This window comes from Monodelphis domestica, chromosome X, assembly GCF_027887165.1.
Source record: "Monodelphis domestica isolate mMonDom1 chromosome X, mMonDom1.pri, whole genome shotgun sequence".
NCBI lineage: Eukaryota > Metazoa > Chordata > Mammalia > Didelphimorphia > Didelphidae > Monodelphis > Monodelphis domestica.
Genome location: NC_077235.1, coordinates 64,765,293 through 64,785,934, shown reverse-complemented (window position 1 = coordinate 64,785,934; position 20,642 = coordinate 64,765,293).

The following is a 20,642-nucleotide window of genomic DNA, read 5'->3' as shown; positions in this document are numbered from 1 at the left end:
CAGCAACTCACGTTAATCCTATATGATAGTGGGTTTGTTTGTCTTTAAATGGCCTCTTGTGATTTGGGGGATTTTGGTACTTCTTTGAATGTGCATTACCTGTTATATTACTGTTTTATAAAGCTTTTACCTGGTAAAAAATATATGTACACTTACACTGTGTATCATGGCCAAATTAAAAATTAAAAAGGAAATGGATCTCATTTTGGGGTGAGAAACTTTTGTATTGCACCTCTCCTTGCCAAACACAGTGTGTCATTGATTGTGAACTATATATTTTTGAATTTTAAAAAATTTTATTATTGTTTTTCTTTGTATGTTCAATAGAGTATTTGAGCTTTCTTTTGTCTCTCATTTTTTTGTACTTAAAGGACAGGATTAATGTTTTTTTTTAATTTTGAACTAATATAAGTTTACAATATCTATTAGTCCTAATATTAATGCAGACACAAAAGCTTTAGGCTATGGAAATCTGCCATTGATTGTTAAATATTATGGGACTTGGATTTTTGATTGTGTCTGATTCCAGGAGAAGGGATTACAAAAGAGCCATTATACAGTACCAAGAAGCACAAGGTCAAGGAGACCAACCAATTCTGGTGGGATTGATGAGAATCTTTGCCAAGACAGAGTGCTTGTTTAGGATTTCAAGGAAGTGGCTGTTTGACAACTTCAGATGCAGGATTTCCCTATGGCAGGTTCAGACAAAGTACCTCAGCTTAGCTATAATTCTGGATCCTCTATCCCTGAGAGTGAAAGTAAAATCAGATCAGGGAATGATATTTCTCATTTTCTGCAAAAATCTAGTCCCTTTTCTGTCTTTCATAGTGTGGCAATTTTCTGTAGCCCTGACTGCTGATTATGTAAGTGCATATTGCTGCCATGGCCCTACAGACTTGTGGGACATAAAACATGTCATTATGCCCCAATTCTAGGACCTGCTATGGGCTTATTCTTGCTTACTCAGAATTTGTATATACTATTTAATTTTGATTTTTTTTCTTTTCTTCTATATTTTTTTAATGTTTTTCACTTCCTTTTAACAATTGATTTACATACCTCATAATTCGGCCATGTATGTCAGGGTGATCTGTGTGTTTGTCAATACCCTCCTCAGGGAGGATTGTATAATTGTCATAAAATTCTAGATTTATAAAAATTTTTCTTGTTCGAGAGTAATTCTAGGAAAAGAAACTTGGTACCTCTCTGAATCAAGAAAGTGAACTGTTTGGAGAAGGTGCCGTGGAGATGCCAACAGAAACTTCACACTGCAACAAAGAATCCAGAATAAACTTTGGGATGTAGTGAAATTGAACTCGGGGGGGGGGTGAATGCATTTATTTTGAATGTAAACTCTTATGCCCAAGTGGACTTCTCCCTAATTGTTCTTTTGTCAATGCACCTAGCAATCATTAGTTCTGTTTTCTTTTTTATTTTCTTCTTATACCCAAATTATTGTAATTTCCCCTTGGAAAGTGCAATATTGTATGTACTTCTAGCTGAAGATCTTTAGAGATGTAAGTTGGTAATGTGTACTGATCCCATGTGGAAACTAGGTATATAAATCCGGGAGATTTCTACATGCTTTGTTTTCCATGGGAATCACAGGGGAGGGGTGGATTGGGTAATTACAATTTGAACCCTAGAACTACAATTCGGAGCATCCCATGTTCCTTCTCACATTACGTGCTGACATAGGAAGGATATAAATTTTATTTGGCCCAGTCTCTTACTCTCTCTTCTTATGATCATGATTGGCTGAAGCAGTTTTTTTGGGAGAGATGAGAGAACTATTCATGTGATCTTATTTTGTTTAATTACATTTTTATACTTCTATTTCCTTTTTATTCCTTTACTTCAAGTGATTATTAATAAACTTTATGAAATATAATACTTGGAGTATTGGACATTATTTTAAACCCTACACTACCTTGGATCCAATACTTAGTATCAATCAGAAGGTAAAGTTTTTTCAGAAGTGTGTTATCTGTGAGTCACATCAGTTAAAATCTAGCAAATATAGGTTTTAAAATGAGTCTGAGTATAATACCATGGTTTGAACATGCGATGGCTTACTAAAAGTGTTATATCTGATTATTGGCTACAAGAGGGTACCCTTGTTATTGATATTCCCTGTCTGCTCTGATCTGAACACAATGTCACCAAAAGACTGTTATATTTTTAAATGTCAATTAATTATTGAAAAAGTATTTATTAAACTATTATTTGCCAGATCCTACATTGAGTTCTGGAGACACAAAGACAAAAGTGAAACAGCCCCTGTCTTCAAGGACAATATATAAAGGCCATAGAATAATATCCTATTGCTAGAGATAAGATACATTTATATATCAGTATATTCAAAATATGAAGACAATGAAAGTTCATTGAAAGTGGGTCAGCTGGGTAACTCTCAATTGGGATCTCAATCAGTGGATCCAGGCCTAGAGATGGGAGGTCCTGGGTTTAAATTTACCCTAACCCTTAGTACCTCTTTTGCCTTGGAACCAATATTCAGTATTGATTCTAATATGGAAGGTAAGGGTTTTAAAAAAAGAAGGGTATGTAATAACTCTCTCTAGTAGACAAGAAGATAATGAAGAGCCTAATCTAAGAGGTTTCTTATGAGCTAAGCTTTGAAGGAAACTTGTAGTTCTGATAAGCCAAAGTGAGGATGGAATGCATTCCAAGGATGGGAGATATCCTGTGCATAGGTGTTCCACTGAAGTCCAAGAAGAACAGGGAAGCCAGCATCTAGAAATTAAATTGTTGCCAAATGCATCAATTACAACTTGATCTTCCTGCCTCCATTAACTATGCCTTCATCAGTCACCTAACTTAGCACATTTGTTTTCAACTCTACACCATCCTTTCTTTGTCCTTTGTTTTCTTAATCCATTTGTAGTAGAAATTTTTCAGCCTTACTCAGCTTGTATGAAGAACATTGCCATGAAAGCTTTTTTCATGTCTATGGGTCTAACCTGTACTTCCTTTGTGTAAGTCATAAAATTGTCTTAGCCAACCAAAATATAGAGCACTGAGTCAATGATTCAATATAAAAAGAGAGCAAGTTTAAAGAAAAGTTAAGGATGGGGGCAGCTAGATATCTCAGAGGATAGAGCACCAGGCCTGGAGTTCATAGAGAACCTGGGTTCAAATCTGACCTCAGACACTTCCTAACTGTGTGACCCTGGGAAATTCACTTAATCACATTGTCTAGACCTTACCGTATTTCTATCTTAGAGGTGCTAATAATACAGAAAGTAAGGGTTTAGGGAAGTGACAGTGATATTGGTGAGAATCCATGGTGGATCCATGGAATTAAATTTAGGGTTTGACTAAATATGAGAATTCTAAGGTAATATTGTGGTCACCAATTTAAAATATTATAGGTCAAGTCAAAATGATTTTTAGTAGCATTTATTTACAAAGAGGTGGAAAGAGTGAAAGTAGAGAAATGTAAGAAGAAGGTAGAGAAAATGTCTAGGCTATCACACTAAAAGTTGCTCTGGTGTCAGGCTCAGACCCAGCAGGGCTCATTAACCTCAGCCAGAGGACCAGGTGGTGTCTTATGCAAGGGTTCCATCTACACAGTCTCCTTCAGGAAAGGAAAGCCTCTCTAGGAACTAATTTCTCCAAAAGCCAGGAAAGGAAAGCCAGCTACTCACTCACCCACAATGAAATCCAAAGGAGATCTAGGAGCAGTCCTTCAAGAATCAGCCCAAGAGGACTTCCGGTAAAGATGGCGGCTTAGAGAAAGCTAAAGCTCAGATCTCCGGAAAACCCTTCCCGACCGATCTCAAACTATAAGCTCCTAAGGCGCCGAAATTCAAAACGATCAACAGCACAGACCCTGGGAACCCTCCTCCTGGACCTGGACCCGGTTCAAAAGGTACGGCTCCCCTCAAAAGCCAGAACCCGAGATCACTCGGACCTCAGGGGTAGGAGCGCAGAGTCCAAGGCTCCCGGAAGCCGCAGCCCGGCCGGGCTCAGAGAGCAGGGTCTGAGGAACAACAACCCTCAGGGCCTTCTACCCGAGTCCAGGTGAAAGTTACTGCCTGGGGCTTCAGCTGCAGAGAGCTGGTCGAAACAACAGCAACCCTCAGGGCGGGCAAAACAGCCTCACCGGCTGGATCCTGCTATCCAAGTCTCAGTGAAAGTCCTTGCCCTCGGAGCTTGGGGAAGCTGCAGCCCATCCCCCCGCAGGCCGATGAAACAGCCTCACGGCCAGCGATTCTGAAGGCAACTTCCGGAAAGCGAGCTGGGGGGAGAGTGTGGCCTCGTGGTCCGACCCTTCCATTCCAGTTCCAGTGAGGCATATTCAGTTTAACCCAGGGAAAGCTCATAGACAATCTGCCCAGGACTAAAGCCTCTGAACAACAGACAGAGATAAGAAAAGCTAATCCTCCACATTCAGAGATGGCAAATTCCACAGAAGCACAGAAGCCCCAAAATACCAAGAAAAATAAGAAGAAAGGGGCGACTTTGGACACATTCTATGGAGCCAAAATACAAAATACAGAGCAGATAGAAGATATACAAGAAAATTCTCCAAAATCTTCCAAAGGAAATAGAAACTCTCCACAAACCCATGAAGAATTTGAATCAGAAATGACCAAAAAGATGGAAGCCTTCTGGGAGGAAAAGTGGGAAATAATGCAAAAGAAATTCACGCATCTACAAAACCAGTTTGACCAAACTGTAAAAGAAAACCAGGCTTTAAAGCAAGAACTAATAAAGCAAAGCCAAAACACCAAGAAATTAGAAGAGAACATAAAATATCTCACCGACAAGGTGATAGATCTGGAAAATAGAGGGAGAAGAGAAAATTTAAGAATAATTGGACTCCCAGAAAAGCCAGAAATAAACACCAAAATGGACATGGTGATACAAGATATAATCAAAGAAAATTGCCCAGAGATTCTAGAACAAGGGGGCAATACAGCCACTGACAGAGCTCACAGAACACCTTCTACACTAAACCCCCAAAAGACAACTCCCAGGAATGTAATTGCCAAATTCCAAAGCTATCAAACAAAAGAAAAAATCCTACAGGAAGCCAGAAAAAGACAATTTAGATATAAAGGAATGCCAATCAGGGTCACACAAGACCTTGCAAGTTCTACTCTGAATGATCGTAAGGCATGGAACATGATCATCAGAAAGGCAAGAGAGCTGGGTCTCCAACCAAGAATCAGCTAGCCAGCAAAACTGACTATATACTTCCAAGGGAAAGTATGGGCATTCAACAAAATAGAAGACTTCCAACTTTTTGCAAAGAAAAGACCAGAGCTCTGTAGAAAGTTTGATACCGAAAATCAAAGAGCAAGGAATACCTGAAAAGGTAAATATTAAGGAAAGGGGAAAAATGTTATCTTCTTCTTTTACTCAAACTCTCTTCTATAAGGACTACATTTATATCAATCCATGTATACTAACATGTGGGGAAAATGTAATTTATAAATAGGGGGTAAAGAAAGACCAAATAGAATAATGGTTCTCACACAAAGATTCACATGGGAAGGGGAGGGGAAGAAAACTCCTATAAGAAGGAGAGGAAGAGAGGGGGGGGTACTTAAACCTCAATCTCAGGGAAATCAACTCTGAGAGGGAAAAACATCCAGATCCATTGGGATCTTGAATTCTATCTTACCCAACAAGGGTAAGGAGAAGGGAAAACCAAGGGGGGGAGGGGGAGAGGGAGAACAAAAAGGGAGGGAAAGAGAGGGGGGAGGGGGAGGGAAGAAAAAGGGAGGGACTAAAAAGGGAAACATCAAGGGAGGGGACAAGGGGACTGATTCAAAGTAAATCACTGGACTAAAAGGTAGAGCCGAAGAAGAAAAGGTTAGAATTAGGGAAGGCAATCAAAATGCCAGGGAGCCCACAAATGGCAATCATAACTTTGAACGTGAATGGGATGAACTCACCCATAAAACGTAGACGAATAGCAGAATGGATTAGAATCCAAAACCCTACCATATGTTGTCTTCAAGAAACACACATGAGGCGGGTTGACACCCACAATGTCAGAATTAAAGGATGGAGTAAGACCTTCTGGGCCTCAACTGATAAAAAGAAGGCAGGAGTGGTAATCATGATATCTGATAAAGCCAATGCAAAAATAGACCTGATCAAAAGGGATAGGGAAGGTAATTATATTTTGTTAAAAGGGACTCTAGACAACGAGGAAATATCATTAATCAACATGTATGCACCAAATAATATAGCACCCAAATTTCTAATGGAGAAACTAGGAGAATTGAAGGAAGAAATAGACAATAAAACCATACTAGTGGGAGACTTAAACCAACCATTATCAAATTTAGATAAATCAAATCAAAAAATAAATAAGAAAGAGGTAAAAGAAGTGAATGAAATCTTAGAAAAATTAGAATTAATAGACATATGGAGAAAAATAAATAGGGATAAAAAGGAATACACCTTCTTCTCAGCACCACATGGCACATTCACAAAAATTGACCATACATTAGGTCACAGAAACATAGCACACAAATGCAAAAAAGCAGAAATAATGAATGCAGCCTTCTCAGATCACAAGGCAATAAAAATAATGATTAGTAATGGTACATGGAAAACCAAATCTAAAACCAATTGGAAATTAAACAATATGATACTCCAAAACCGTTTAGTTAAAGAAGAAATCATAGAAACAATTAAAAATTTCATCAAGGAAAATGACAATGGCGAAACATCCTTTCAAACCTTTTGGGATGCAGCCAAAGCGGTAATCAGAGGCAAATTCATATCCCTGAAAGCTTATATTAACAAACAAGGGAGAGCAGAGATCAATCAATTGGAAATGCAATTGAAAAAACTCGAAAGCGATCAAATTAAAAACCCCCAGCAGAAAACCAAATTAGAAATCCTAAAAATTAAGGGAGAAATTAATAAAATCGAAAGTGATAGAACTATTGATTTAATAAATAAGACAAGAAGCTGGTACTTTGAAAAAACAAACAAAATAGACAAAGTACTGGTCAATCTAATTAAAAAAAGGAAGGAAGAAAAGCAAATTCACAGCATTAAAGATGAAAAGGGGGACAGCACCTCCAATGAGGAGGAAATTAAGGCAATCATTAGAAATTACTTTGCCCAATTATATGGCAATAAATACACCAATTTAGGAGAAATGGATGAATATATACAAAAATACAAACTGCCTAGACTAACAGAAGAGGAAATAGAATTCTTAAATAATCCCATATCAGAAATTGAAATCCATCAAGCCATCAAAGAACTTCCTAAGAAAAAATCCCCAGGGCCTGATGGATTCACCTGTGAATTCTATCAAACATTCAGAGAACAGTTAATCCCAATACTATACAAACTATTTGACATAATAAGCAAAGAGGGAATTCTACCAAACTCCTTTTACGACACAAACATGGTACTGATTCCAAAACAAGGCAGGTCAAAAACAGAGAAAGAAAACTATAGGCCAATCTCCCTAATGAATATAGATGCAAAAATCTTAAATAGGATACTAGCAAAAAGACTCCAGCAAGTGATCAGAAGGATCATTCACCATGATCAAGTAGGATTTATACCAGGGATGCAGGGCTGGTTCAACATTAGGAAAACCATCCACATAATTGACCACATCAACAAGCAAACTAGCAAGAACCACATGATTATCTCAATAGATGCAGAAAAAGCCTTTGATAAAATACAACACCCATTCCTATTAAAAACACTAGAAAGCATAGGAATAGAAGGGTCATTCCTAAAAATAATAAACAGTATATATCTAAAACCAACAGCTAATATCATCTGCAATGGGGATAAACTAGATGCATTCCCAATAAGATCAGGAGTGAAACAAGGATGCCCATTATCACCTCTACTATTTGACATCGTACTAGAAACACTAGCAGTAGCAATTAGAGAAGATAAAGGAATTGAAGGCATCAAAATAGGCAAGGAGGAGACCAAGTTATCACTCTTTGTGGATGACATGATGGTCTACTTAAAGAATCCTAGAGATTCAACCAAAAAGCTAATTGAAATAATCAACAACTTTAGCAAAGTTGCAGGATACAAAATAAACCCACATAAATCATCAGCTTTTCTATATATCTCCAACACGGCTCAGCAGCAAGAACTAGAAAGAGAAATCCCATTCAAAATCACCTTAGACAAAATAAAATACCTAGGAATCTATCTCCCAAGACAAACACAGGAACTATATGAACACAACTACAAAACACTCGCCACACAACTAAAACTAGAGTTGAACAAATGGAAAAACATTAACTGCTCATGGATAGGACGAGCCAATATAATAAAAATGACCATCCTACCCAAACTTATTTATCTATTTAGTGCCATACCCATTGAACTACCAAAATACTTCTTCACTGATTTAGAAAAAACCATAACAAAGTTCATTTGGAAGAACAAAAGATCAAGGATATCCAGGGAAATAATGAAAAAAAAAAACACATATGATGGGGGCCTTGCAGTCCCTGACCTAAAACTATATTACAAAGCAGCAGTCATCAAAACAATTTGGTACTGGCTAAGAAACAGAAAGGAAGATCAGTGGAATAGACTGGGGGAAAACGACCTCAGCAAGACAGTATACGATAAACCCAAAGATCCCAGCTTTTGGGACAAAAATCCACTATTCGATAAAAACTGCTGGGAAAATTGGAAGACAGTGTGGGAGAGACTAGGAATAGATCAACACCTCACACCCTACACCAAGATAAATTCAAAATGGGTGAGTGACTTAAACATAAAGAAGGAAACCATAAGTAAATTGGGTAAACACAGAATAGTATACATGTCAGACCTTTGGGAGGGGAAAGGCTTTAAAACCAAGCAAGATATAGAAAGAATCACAAAATGTAAAATAAATAATTTTGACTACATCAAACTAAAAAGCTTTTGTACAAACAAAACCAATATAACTAAAATCAGAAGGGAAACAACAAATTGGGAAAAAATCTTCATAGAAACCTCTGACAAAGGTTTAATTACTCATATTTATAATGAGCTAAATCAATTGTACAAAAAATCAAGCCATTCTCCAATTGATAAATGGGCAAGGGAAATGGATAGGCAGTTCTCAGATAAAGAAATCAAAACTATCAACAAGCACATGAAGAAGTGTTCTACATCTCTTATAATCAGAGAGATGCAAATCAAAACAACTCTGAGGTATCACCTCAAACCTAGCAGATTGGCTAACATAACAGCAAAGGAAAGTAATGAATGCTGGAGGGGATGTGGCAAAGTAGGGACATTAATTCATTGCTGGTGGAGTTGTGAATTGATCCAACCATTCTGGAGGGCAATTTGGAACTATGCCCAAAGGGCGACAAAAGAATATCTATCCTTTGACCCAGCCATAGCACTGCTGGGTCTGTACCCCAAAGAGATAATGGACACAAAGACTTGTACAAAAATATTCATAGCTGCACTCTTTGTGGTGGCCCAAAACTGGAAAACGAGGGGATGCCCATCAATTGGGGAATGGCTGAACAAACTGTGGTATATGTTGGTGATGGAGTACTATTGTGCTAAAAGGAATAATAAAGTGGAGAAGTTCCATGGAGACTGGAACAACCTCCAGGAAGTGATGCAGAGCGAGAGGAGCAGAACCAGGAGAACATTGTACACAGAGACTAATACACTGTGGTATAATCGAACGTAATGGACTTCTCCATTAGTGGCGGTGTAATGTCCCTGAACAACTTGCAGGGATCCAGGAGAAAAAAACACCATTCATAAGCAAAGGATAAACTATGGGAGTGGAAACACTGAGAAAAAGCAACTGCCTGAATACAGAGGTTGAGGGGACATGACAGAGGATAGACTCTAAATGAACACTCTAATGCAAATACTATCAACAAAGCAATGGGTTCAAATCAAGAAAACATCTAATGCCCAGTGGACTTACGCATCGGCTATGGGGGGTGGGGGGCAGGAAAAGAAAATGATCTATGTCTTTAACGAATAATGCTTGGAAATGATCAAATAAAATATATTAAAATAAAAAAAAGAAAAAAAAAGAATCAGCCCAAGAGGGGGAAGCTGGGTAGCTCAGTGGATTGAGAGCCAGGCCTAGAGATAGGAGGTCCTAGGTTCAAATCTGACCTCAGACATTTCCCAGCTGTGTAACCCTGAGCAAATCACTTAACCCCCATTGTCTAGCCCTGACTACTCTTCTGCCTTGGAACCAATACATTGTATTGATTCTAAGGCAGAAGGTAAGGGTTTAAAAAAAAGAAGCAATCCAAGAGCCAAGGTCAAGTCAAAGCAAAAGTCCCATTCCAAAGCTAGGTTAAGGGTAAATTTTAGGGTTGAGACTCAATATATTTTTGTGGTGGCCAGGGATTTAAATTCTAAATCCCAATGAAATACTCAAGTCAGGATGGAATTTTATGGTTGTTTATTTACAATAGAAGGAAGAAATTAGGAATGGGGGTGTGTGTGCAAAAGATCTGCTCTGGCCTGGACTGAGCCAGGGGGAATTCTGAGGCCTCAGCTAAGGGGCCTTCCCAGAGACTGTTGCCTTCAGAAGGCCAAGGGAAAAGGGAGTCAGCCTTATCACTCATCACGTGGTTTTCTCAAGGAAGCAGTCTGAGGTCCCACACTCCACTTCCTCCAAGTCAAGTACCACTGCCCAAAGTCCCTCTCACAGGAAGTGATGTAAAATATAAAGGCAGTTCTTTACATCACTTCCTGTATCTCACATGTACCAATGAGGCCTCAGAAGATTAGGGGCTTCCTAAGAGGATAGTGTTTTGGAAGATTAAGGAAAAAGGAATCAGCCTAAACTCACTCACCTACTACGCTCACGCCAAGCTGCCAAGATGCCAAGACCCAAGGTGCCAAACACCACCCAGAACTCCCCATGTTGCTGACAGAGACCAATGTCTCCATGAGCGAGAGACAGAGGGAGAGCCACATCTCTGAGACAGAGCCAGAGCCACATCTCTGAGAAAAGAGGCTGGAGAGAGGAAGAGACACAAAAACTATATAGACTCTTTTTTACATCACTTCCTGCATCTCACATGTACCAATGGTAGATTAAGCTTGACTTGGGACAGCCCAAGGGATCTGTCAGTTGTTTCTTATTTGTCACTTGCTAGCATGTCAGTCATAGGCCATCCTCCTCAACACTTAATGCTTAAGTAGGGGTGTAGACATTCCTGTTTGTTAGGATTTTAAAAATCCTAACAGGGTGTAGAAAGGGTGTAGAAAATCTAAAATTCACAATCCCCCCTGATGATGATTGGGGGACTGGTCTCCCCAATTGATCACTAAACATAATCATCCTGCATCTCTAAATTCTTCTAAGTGAAGGTGCATACAAAATTTTACCTTCTAAGAGGAAACTAAAATAATTAGAGATAAGAGGGAAATAGAAGAGAGAAAGACAGCAAAACCAATGTTTCCTGGGTGCATTGACAAAAACCAATTAGGGGGCAGTCCCCTTTTGGCAAGAGTATACATTCAAAAAAATGTTCAATCAACCTTCAGTTCAATCAACCACACCCAAAGTTCATTCTGGAACTTCTTGATGTAGTGTAGGGTTTCAGGCATCTTTCTGCAACAGTTCATTCTCTGGATTTAGGGGTTAGAACTGAATTTAGGCGATAGCAATATTCTTTCCTTGAAGATCTTTCTTGAACAAAAATTTTTTTAAATCTTAGCTTTTATTAAAATACAATCCCATCCTGAAGTGGGTATTAAGAAACACCCAGTTCAACTCGGGATGCATGGTTGAGTTATGGGGGAATATGAGTCAATTATCAAAAGAAGAGAAAAAAACAAAAACATAAAGAAAAAAATAGAAGAAAGTTAAACTTTGGGGAGAAAGAAAAAAATTTCAGAATCAGAATCAAAATATCAAAATCTATGTATACAAAATTTTGAGTAAACAAGAATAAATTCATAATATGCCCTTGTATTAGTGTCCAGTAAATTTCTAACAGGCCCTTGTATTAGGGTCCAATTAAAATAATTTCTATCCTACAAGTCTGTAGGACCAAATGCAGTAACATTTATTCACTTACCCATTTGCAGCCAAGACTAAGAAGTTGCCATACTACAAAAGAGAAAAAATACTATATTTTTATTTTGATAGGGAAGTGTCATTACCTGGTCTGATTTTTTTAAGGGATATGGGAAGCCAGGATGATAGCCAAACTTCGGTACTTGTCTGGGAGTATTTCACAAAGAGTGTCCTTGTGAACTTTAGATTACTCCACCCTTCTTAGTCTAACAAAATCAGGAATGTCTACACCCATACTTAAGGATTAAATATCTAGGAGGATGGCCTATGATAGATATGTGCTAGCAAATGACAAATCAGAAACAGCTGACATACCCCTGGGCTGTCCTAAGTCAAGCTTAAGCTACCATTGGTACAGGTGAGACGTAGGAAAGTGATGTAAAGCCATCTATATATTTCATGTCACTTCCTCTCTCCAGCCTCTTTGGCGGAGGAGAGGTGGCTGGCAGCAGCGTGCTGAGCCTTTTGGCATCTTGGCGTGGAGGCAGCTATTGTCCGGTTTAGCGGTGAGTTTTCCTTGATACCATACTGGAGGAAGCCTAGTAACCTAGTTCAGGTGAGGGGTCTTCTCTGAGCTCTCTTGGAGTTTAGGCTGATTCTTTCTCCTTTACCTTCCAAACACTACCCGATTCCTCTTAGAAAGCCACTAATCTTCAAAGACCTCATGGTGGAGGACTTTGAACTTCCCCTGGCACAGGCCAGAAGGGAGAAATCCTATACCCTTTCCCTCTCCCTTCTCCTTAAGTCCTTTCCTCCATATTAATTAAACCAACATAAATTTACAAACTGACTTTGGGTTTTTTTTTTTTGGGGGGGGGGGTGTATTTGGGATATTCCCTGGTGACCAAAATTAATTTAGATTAGGTCATAACCCTAAATTTATCCTTATATCATATGACTTAATATGTGTCAAGCATTGTAACCTTGAGTCTCACACTAGGTTCAATGCCTTTTGTAATGGCTTAGAAGTGCATCAATCCTATCTGGATTGGTTTCTTTCTTTTTACCTGTGTGCTCTTTTTGGCACTATTCAGGTTAAGTCTGTGCTCCTATTTTATCCCATTTCCTAGAATCAGACACAAACATTAATCACAATCCCATAACATTTTTCAATAAATGGCAGGTTCCCACAGTTTAAGGCTTTGGGGTATGCATTAATATTATAGCATGTATAACTTATAAGCATGTATATATATATATATATATATATATATAAAACATAGTACTGCAGAATAAAAAATTGATTATATGTACCTTAAGGCTTCCGAGAGACTTATAAGAAATGAGAAAAATGAAAAAATCAAATATTCTAATCTAAATAAAAGAAAAGCAATAATAAAAATAAGGGAAAATATTCAGGAATTAAATGTGTTCCCAAAAAACAGTATCCACTTGTCTATGGATTATTGTCTCCAATGCATGTGATAGGATACAGTCTCAATACTGGTGACATGTGCTTCAAATGCAAAAAATGAGAGAAAAAATAAAATACTGTATGGCACAAGTAAAGTGCAACAAGAGTACATATCCATCAACAGGGAAGAGAAACAAAAATGTTAAAAATGTATATATTTCATAATCACAAGGGTACTATATTCAAAAATCCATTTCTTCTATCTTCCTTCTTCCTTCTACTTTGCTACTATTTGGAGGAGAGACAGAACTGAAAAGGGTTAATATCTACAAAAACAATAAAATCAAAGAGGTACCATCTTCTGCTCCACATGGAGGTGCAGTAGCACCACTATTTTTTGGATGAGCTCCATTTAAGTTATATTGTTGTGGAGTCATTTGGCTTGAGTTCTTTTCCCAATATCCATTCCTATAGTAATCATTCCTAAAGTTGTGGTTTCTATTATCATTATTAAAGTTATTTCTATAATTATTATTTCTGTAGTTGTTATTAAACTGCATATTATTTCTGATTGCCTTGAATAAAGTTCTACACTCTATCATTCTATGGCCCTTCTCACAGAATTGGCAGGTAATGTATTGATAGATTCTTGGAGAGGGGTAAGTGCCATTGTTTGAGTATCATGTCCTTTTTCTAGTTTATCAATCTTATCTGTTAAATATTTCAATCATTTCTCAATTTTCTCTATGAGATCATTAGTCTCTTCCTCTTTTTCTTTATTTCCCTTTGAAACATATAGAGCAGTTTTTCTTAATTCTTCAAGATCCATTTGAGATCACCTTGGGAAATGAGTTCTAAAATAATCCCTGATCACTTTGCAAGAGTTATTGACAAAGTGCCTTCTAATTTGTCTTATGCAATTTTCTTTAGAAAGGTCAACATCTAGGTATCGACCCCCAAACTTAATTATTCTGCCCATGAATCTGGAGGGTGTCTCTTCCTCATTTTGCTTAATTCTTTCAAATTCCATCCACTTATCCATGCTGTCAGCCCACTTTCTAATCCTCAGAGTTGCTATAGTACCATTTGGGATCCTGAGATGGCCCATGTGCTGCATTGCGCCACTGGGCTTTATTGACATTTGAAATTATTTTATTTTTCTCACGTTTTGTTAAAAAATCCTCAAGTAATTTTTCAACGTCTTTGTAAGATGGATTATACTGAAAAAATATGTTTGCCATCTTTTTCATTACTATAAAGGGATCTTGTTCAGATGTGGGAAAATTTCATGTGAATTCATTTATTTCTTGGGGAGTAAATGGTATATGATGCCTTAGTCACCACGTCCCCATTGTGCCCTATTTCAGGTACCTCTCTTAGATTAAAAAGTCTCCTAGTTGAATTTGGTACCTGTGAGTCAGTTTGACTAGAAAGAGTTTCCTTAGAAGGATGAGATTTCCTTGGGGCTGGAATTTGTTTGGGGGTAGGAGAAGGAACAGGAGAAACTGGGATTTCAGAAGTTGGGATTTCAGGAGAAGGGTCTTGGGAAGTAAGTTCAGCCAAGACTTGCAGACCACTAGAAAAGCAGTCCTGCAGCTAAGCTATAGGAGAGGTGTTTTCTATCTCTATTCCGGGGGAGGGAATTTCCTCATTTAGAGGTTCAGAAGCAGGTTTAAAAGTACCATAAATTTCCAGACTGACTTGGGTATTTTATTTGGGATTTTTCCCTGGTGACAAATTAATTTAGATTTTAAGTCACAACCTTAAAATTATCTTTACATAACCAAGGAATAATGTTTGAAATTGACCAAATAAAATTTAAAAAATGAGTAAAAAAAAGAAAGTTACCCAGAGTAGCAAGGGATTAAGTGATTTGATTTGAGTCATAAAGCCAGTGTGTGTCAGAGGGAGTATGTGAACCAAGGCTTTTCTAGCTTCAAAGACAGTCATGTAGCTAATGACATGCCTTGCTCATGCCTAATAAGGGGGTCACATCACCATCATCACGGTAATGATATAAATGATATCTTTGTCACTTTCACATCTCTATTACAGTCCTACTTTCAAGGTCATAAGCTCAGGGACATTTATGCCACAATGAATATTTGCATCCCAACTATCAATGTAACAATAACACCACCATCATCACTACCTCATTACCACTGTGAAGAGTGAATCAAACTTTCTTTGTCTATCAATCAGCAATTTTTAAGTTAATAAATAAAAAACTTAAACACTCCTACTTTACACGGAGTAAAAATGTTCACAAGTCCCTTGCTAAAAGTGAATGACAACTCCAGAGGTGACTGACCACCCCCTGGGCAGTGCTAAGCAAATTGAAAGATTACAATTGGTTCTCGTAAAGTAGAGGAAGGGACAGGAAATGATGTGGGAAAAGGGCTATAAAATGTCCTGAACTTATTGTCCAGGGAACTTCGGCTGGTGACTTGGCTTTTTAGAGGTAGCTGTGAATTTTAGATTTACTCCACCCTGCTTAGTCTTTAGAATTTTAGCAGCCAGGAATGTATATACCCCCCACTTAAGGTCTTAGTGTGGGGGAGGAAGGTCTATGACCCACGTGCGCTATCAAGTGTGAATTTTAGATTTTCTATGCCCTGATTAGTTTTTTAAATCCTAACAAACAGGAATGTCTGCATCCCTACTTAAGTATTAAGTGTTGAGGAGGATAGCCTATGATCGACATATGCTAGCAAGTGACAAATAAGAAACAACTGACAGACCCCTTGGGCTGTCCTAAGTCAAGCTTAAGCTACCATTGGTACATGTGAGATGCAGGAAGTGATATAAAAAAGAGTCTATATATTTCACATCTCTTCCTCTCTCCAGCCTCTTTTCTCAGAGATGTGGCTCTGGCTCTTTTGTAGGATGTGGTTCTGGCTCTCTCATGGAGACATGGCTCTCACTCTCACTCTCTCTCTCTCTCTCTCTCTCTCTCTCTCTCTCTCTCTCTCTCTCTCTCATTGGGACTTTGTTCTCTTTCAACAACGTGGGAAGTGCTGGGCGGCGTTTGGCATCTTGGGTCTTAGCGTCTTGGCGTGAGCGTGCTAGGTGAGTGACTTTAGGCTGATTCCTTTTTCCTTTACCTTCCAAAACACTATCCTCTGAGGAAGCCCCTAATCTTCCTGAAGAGGCCTCATGGCTGAGTTCTCTGAAGTCCCCTTGGCTTAAGCTAGGCCAGAAAAACTTATACCTTTTTATCTCTCTCTCCTTTTCAATTCCTTCCTTCTATGTTAATTAAACTACCATAAAATTCCCAAACTGACTTGACTATTTTTATTGGGATTTGAATTAATCCCTGGTGACCACTAGTATAATATATTCCGTCAAAATCCCATAAATTTACCCCTTGCAGTCTGGCTAATCCACGAAGGTTGTGACCAGCACTCTCAAATCTCTGTGAAACCTTTCTTTCCTCTTCCTCTCTTTATTACCTCCTCAAATCAGTATTTTCAACATCTAACTCAGCAGTTCAAAACACAGCTGAGAGATCAGGTGAGCATAAAACATTTTTTCTCTTTTCTCCTTAATTTGAATTGAACACCGCTGTTTTTTTTAAGCATAATGTGGCAGGACCTTAAGCAGTCTTAGCTGGGGAAGCTGTTTCTAAATCTCCCTTCCCTTAGGGAACAAACAACCCAATTAGCCAACCCTCACTGACAAAACTAGCTGGAGTACTCTTAACTAGTGGTGAGAAAAACCTGGAGGATGTTTTGGCCTTGTCCTACTCATCACGTGTCTCTAGTTTTAAAATTAAGTGAGCAGTAAAAAATCTGGCGAGGCCAGCTAAAAAAAAGCGGAGGCTTTACTCAAAGAAAAAGACATTTTTACCATGAAGGGGAAGTAGAGGAGGCTTGTGACCTCTCACAAATCAAACAAAAACTCAGCCTTAGCCTCAGGCAAAAGGCTTTGTTTTCTGTCTCCTTTTGACCTAAAGGACTTGATTGGATTAAAAGGCTATTAAAACAAAGTACACTACACCCAAATCTTTTGTTTTCACTCTCTGACTTTAACTCCTAGCCAGTATTGACATCTACTGATTAAAATCAAAATTATAAATAATTTATATATATGTATATATATATATATATAAATATATATACATGAATACTACATTCTATGAAATTTGTGTGATATTTCAAAAATTAAAGATAATTTTAAGGTTGTGACTTAAAATCTAAATTAATTTGTCACCAGGGAAAAATCCCAAATAAAATACCCAAGTCAGTCTGGAAATTTATGGTACTTTTAATTAATATAGAGGGAAAGATTTCAAGGAGAATGAGGGAAGAGAGTATAGGATTTCTCCCACCTGGCGTGTGCCAGGGGGAGTTCAAGATCCCCGCCACTAGGTCTCTGAAGAAGATTAGAGGCTTCTAGGAGGATAAAGTCAGGAAAGTAAAGAAGGAAAACTCAGCCAGAAACTCACCACTGAACCAGACAATAGCTGTAGCCACGTCAAGATGACAAAAGGCCCAGCACGCTGCCACCAGCCACCTCTCTTCCCCAAAAGGTCCCGGAAAGAGGAAGTGACATGAAATATATAGCCCTTTCACTCTTGTGTCCCCTCCACTAAAATTTCACGTCTACCAATCACATCAGAGGCTTTTCTCCAGGACTGCCCATTCTTTAGTTCTCATCTTCTTTGATGAGATTATATCTTTTGAGTTACTTAACACTTCTTTGTTAAGTTCACCTTTTGTTAGTTACTTAACCGTTTTGTGATTAATTGACCCCTTTATAGTTACTTAACACCTTTTTGTATTAAGATCTAAAAATAGGCTTCACTATAAAGTAAGAACTAAGTACCTTCATTGTTCAATCAGGAGATTACAATTCTATCTTCACCATAAAGTAAAATCTAAGTAGGGTGGAGAAATCTAAATTTCAGAGTTACAAAAATCATATTCTTTCCCTCCCTCCCCTCTCCCCACTCCTCCCATAGCCAACCCACAATTCCATATGTGTCCTTGATCAGAATCCATTTCTATGTTGTTGGTGTTTGCATTAGGATGTTCATTTAGAGTCTACATCCTCTGGGTAACTTTCTAAGACTATGGGTTGCACAAAAATTGTTTAACTTCATTAGTAGGATAATCCTCCCCTTAGAGTTCACTATACCAGCAGTCATAGATCCCATTCCTGTCTATTGCTCTGTGTTAAGCACTAGGGATACAGATATAACAACTGTAGTCCCTACTTGCATGTAGCTTACATTCTTACATATTTATTTCCCTAGCACCTAGCATGGTACCTGACACACAGTAAGTGTTTATATAATTATTGATATATGATTATTTTCTAACAAGATTAATGAATGTTTATATAGTGCATTATAACAATTTAACATAAATTCTTTTATATCTATAATCTCATTTTACCTCCCTCTCTCAAAGCCCTGTGAAGTAAGCCATTTTACAGATGAGGAAACTGATGTTTAATAGTTTGCCAGGAAATGACAGAACTAGGACTTAAACTGAAATTAACTGACTTCATATATAGCCTTATTTTCACTATATAGATAAGATAAGCATAATTAAGGAATTATAGGTCAGTCACCTATATATAATTGTTGCTTTCATGTTACAAGATAATCTGTCTCCTACCTATCTTTCTGTTCACTACCCTTCTATCTTTTCCCTCCTACCATCAAGTGCCACGATTCTTTCTAATTCCTTCACATCCACTGTAAATCATGTCCACAGATTGGTATGTAAATATTTTGCCCAGTAAATACTCATTGCATGTGTGATTCATAGTGTTACTGAATTTAAAAGGAGAAGGGAGTGAATGAGGGACAGAGACAGAGAGAAAGAGAGAACATATGAGCTATCCCAATTGGAGTTAGCAAGAATGATTTAATAGATTAGATGGCAGATGTGTTGAGTCTTAAAGGATGAGTAGATATGTAGATTAATACAGAAGAACATGGCTTAAGCATATGAAAACAAATGCATGTGGGTATGATTACACATGCAAGTTTTCATGTATATGTGGAAGGAACTCAGTAGTATGATCTCTTAGAAATAGGTCCAGGTATGAAATATTTGAAATTATAATCAAAGAATTCTAGATTAAGCATCTCTGTATCCATTTTGGTTTCAGAGGCAACACTAGAATGAATGCTTGCTCAGGTAGTTAATGAAAATGAATCTTTTTACATGGGGGGCAGGCTAGCTGGGTTTCACAATGGATAGAGCTCCAGGCCTGAAGTCTATAGGACTTGGTTTCAAAACTGGCCTCAGACAGTTCCTAACTGTGTGACCCAAGGCAAGTCACTTAACCAAGACAAAAGGTAAGGGCTTTAAAAAATTAGCCATCTTCCAATTTCTTTTATCTTTGATTTCTCCAATTACTTTGTTCCCTACTGGATTAAATTATCCTTTAATATTGTAGTGATCTTTTCCACTAAAACCACTGGAACAATCTTTGGGAATTAATGTCATTCCATCTCTTTCAATTTCCCGTCACAGCACTACTAGTTATCTCCTGTTCAGAAGAGGTGATAGAAAAGGATGTTGATGAAAGAGTCAAGATATACAGATAATGTTTGTTTTCTTTCAGATTTTCTAGTAAGGAAGTCCCCTCAGACCCTCCCCAGAACCTTTGGGATGGCTGAATTTACATATAAAAAAGACACAAATGTGCTGCAGCTGGTAGAGGACACCTTGGCCTCAAGATGTCACTTGCTTCTATGACACCACTCAACCTTCTTACCTGCATGGGAGAACAGAAAGAACTTGAGATTCAAAATCTGAGGAACTCTACTACTCAGAGCAGTATGGCAGCTATTACACAGTTAACTATTACCTGGATTATAGTTTAGTCTTCAGAGGTGAAAATTAGGAGTCATATAGCATGCTTATGAAAACCTAGAGTAAGTTCTCTAACAGAGGGACACAAAACCATGGGCCAGGAAGAGGAATCCAAGGAAGACTAAAGCAGAAGGCATTAACTAGCAGGGAGGACTTCTCTCTTTATTGTGTAGTATTTAGTATCTAGAACTTGAAATTTCCTCTTGGGGGCAATGAGACGCAAGACTGAAGGAACAAGACAGGAGAATCTAAGAGGAAGCTTATTTCTTGAAATATTCAAGGGTTTCAGCCCTTTCTTAAAGGGCAGGAAAAAGCTTATGTGTCATATTTAAGATCAAAGAGCATGGTAATAACTGTTCTTCAATAGCCAAGGATTTCAGCTGGCCCAGAGGCTTGAGACTATGACTTC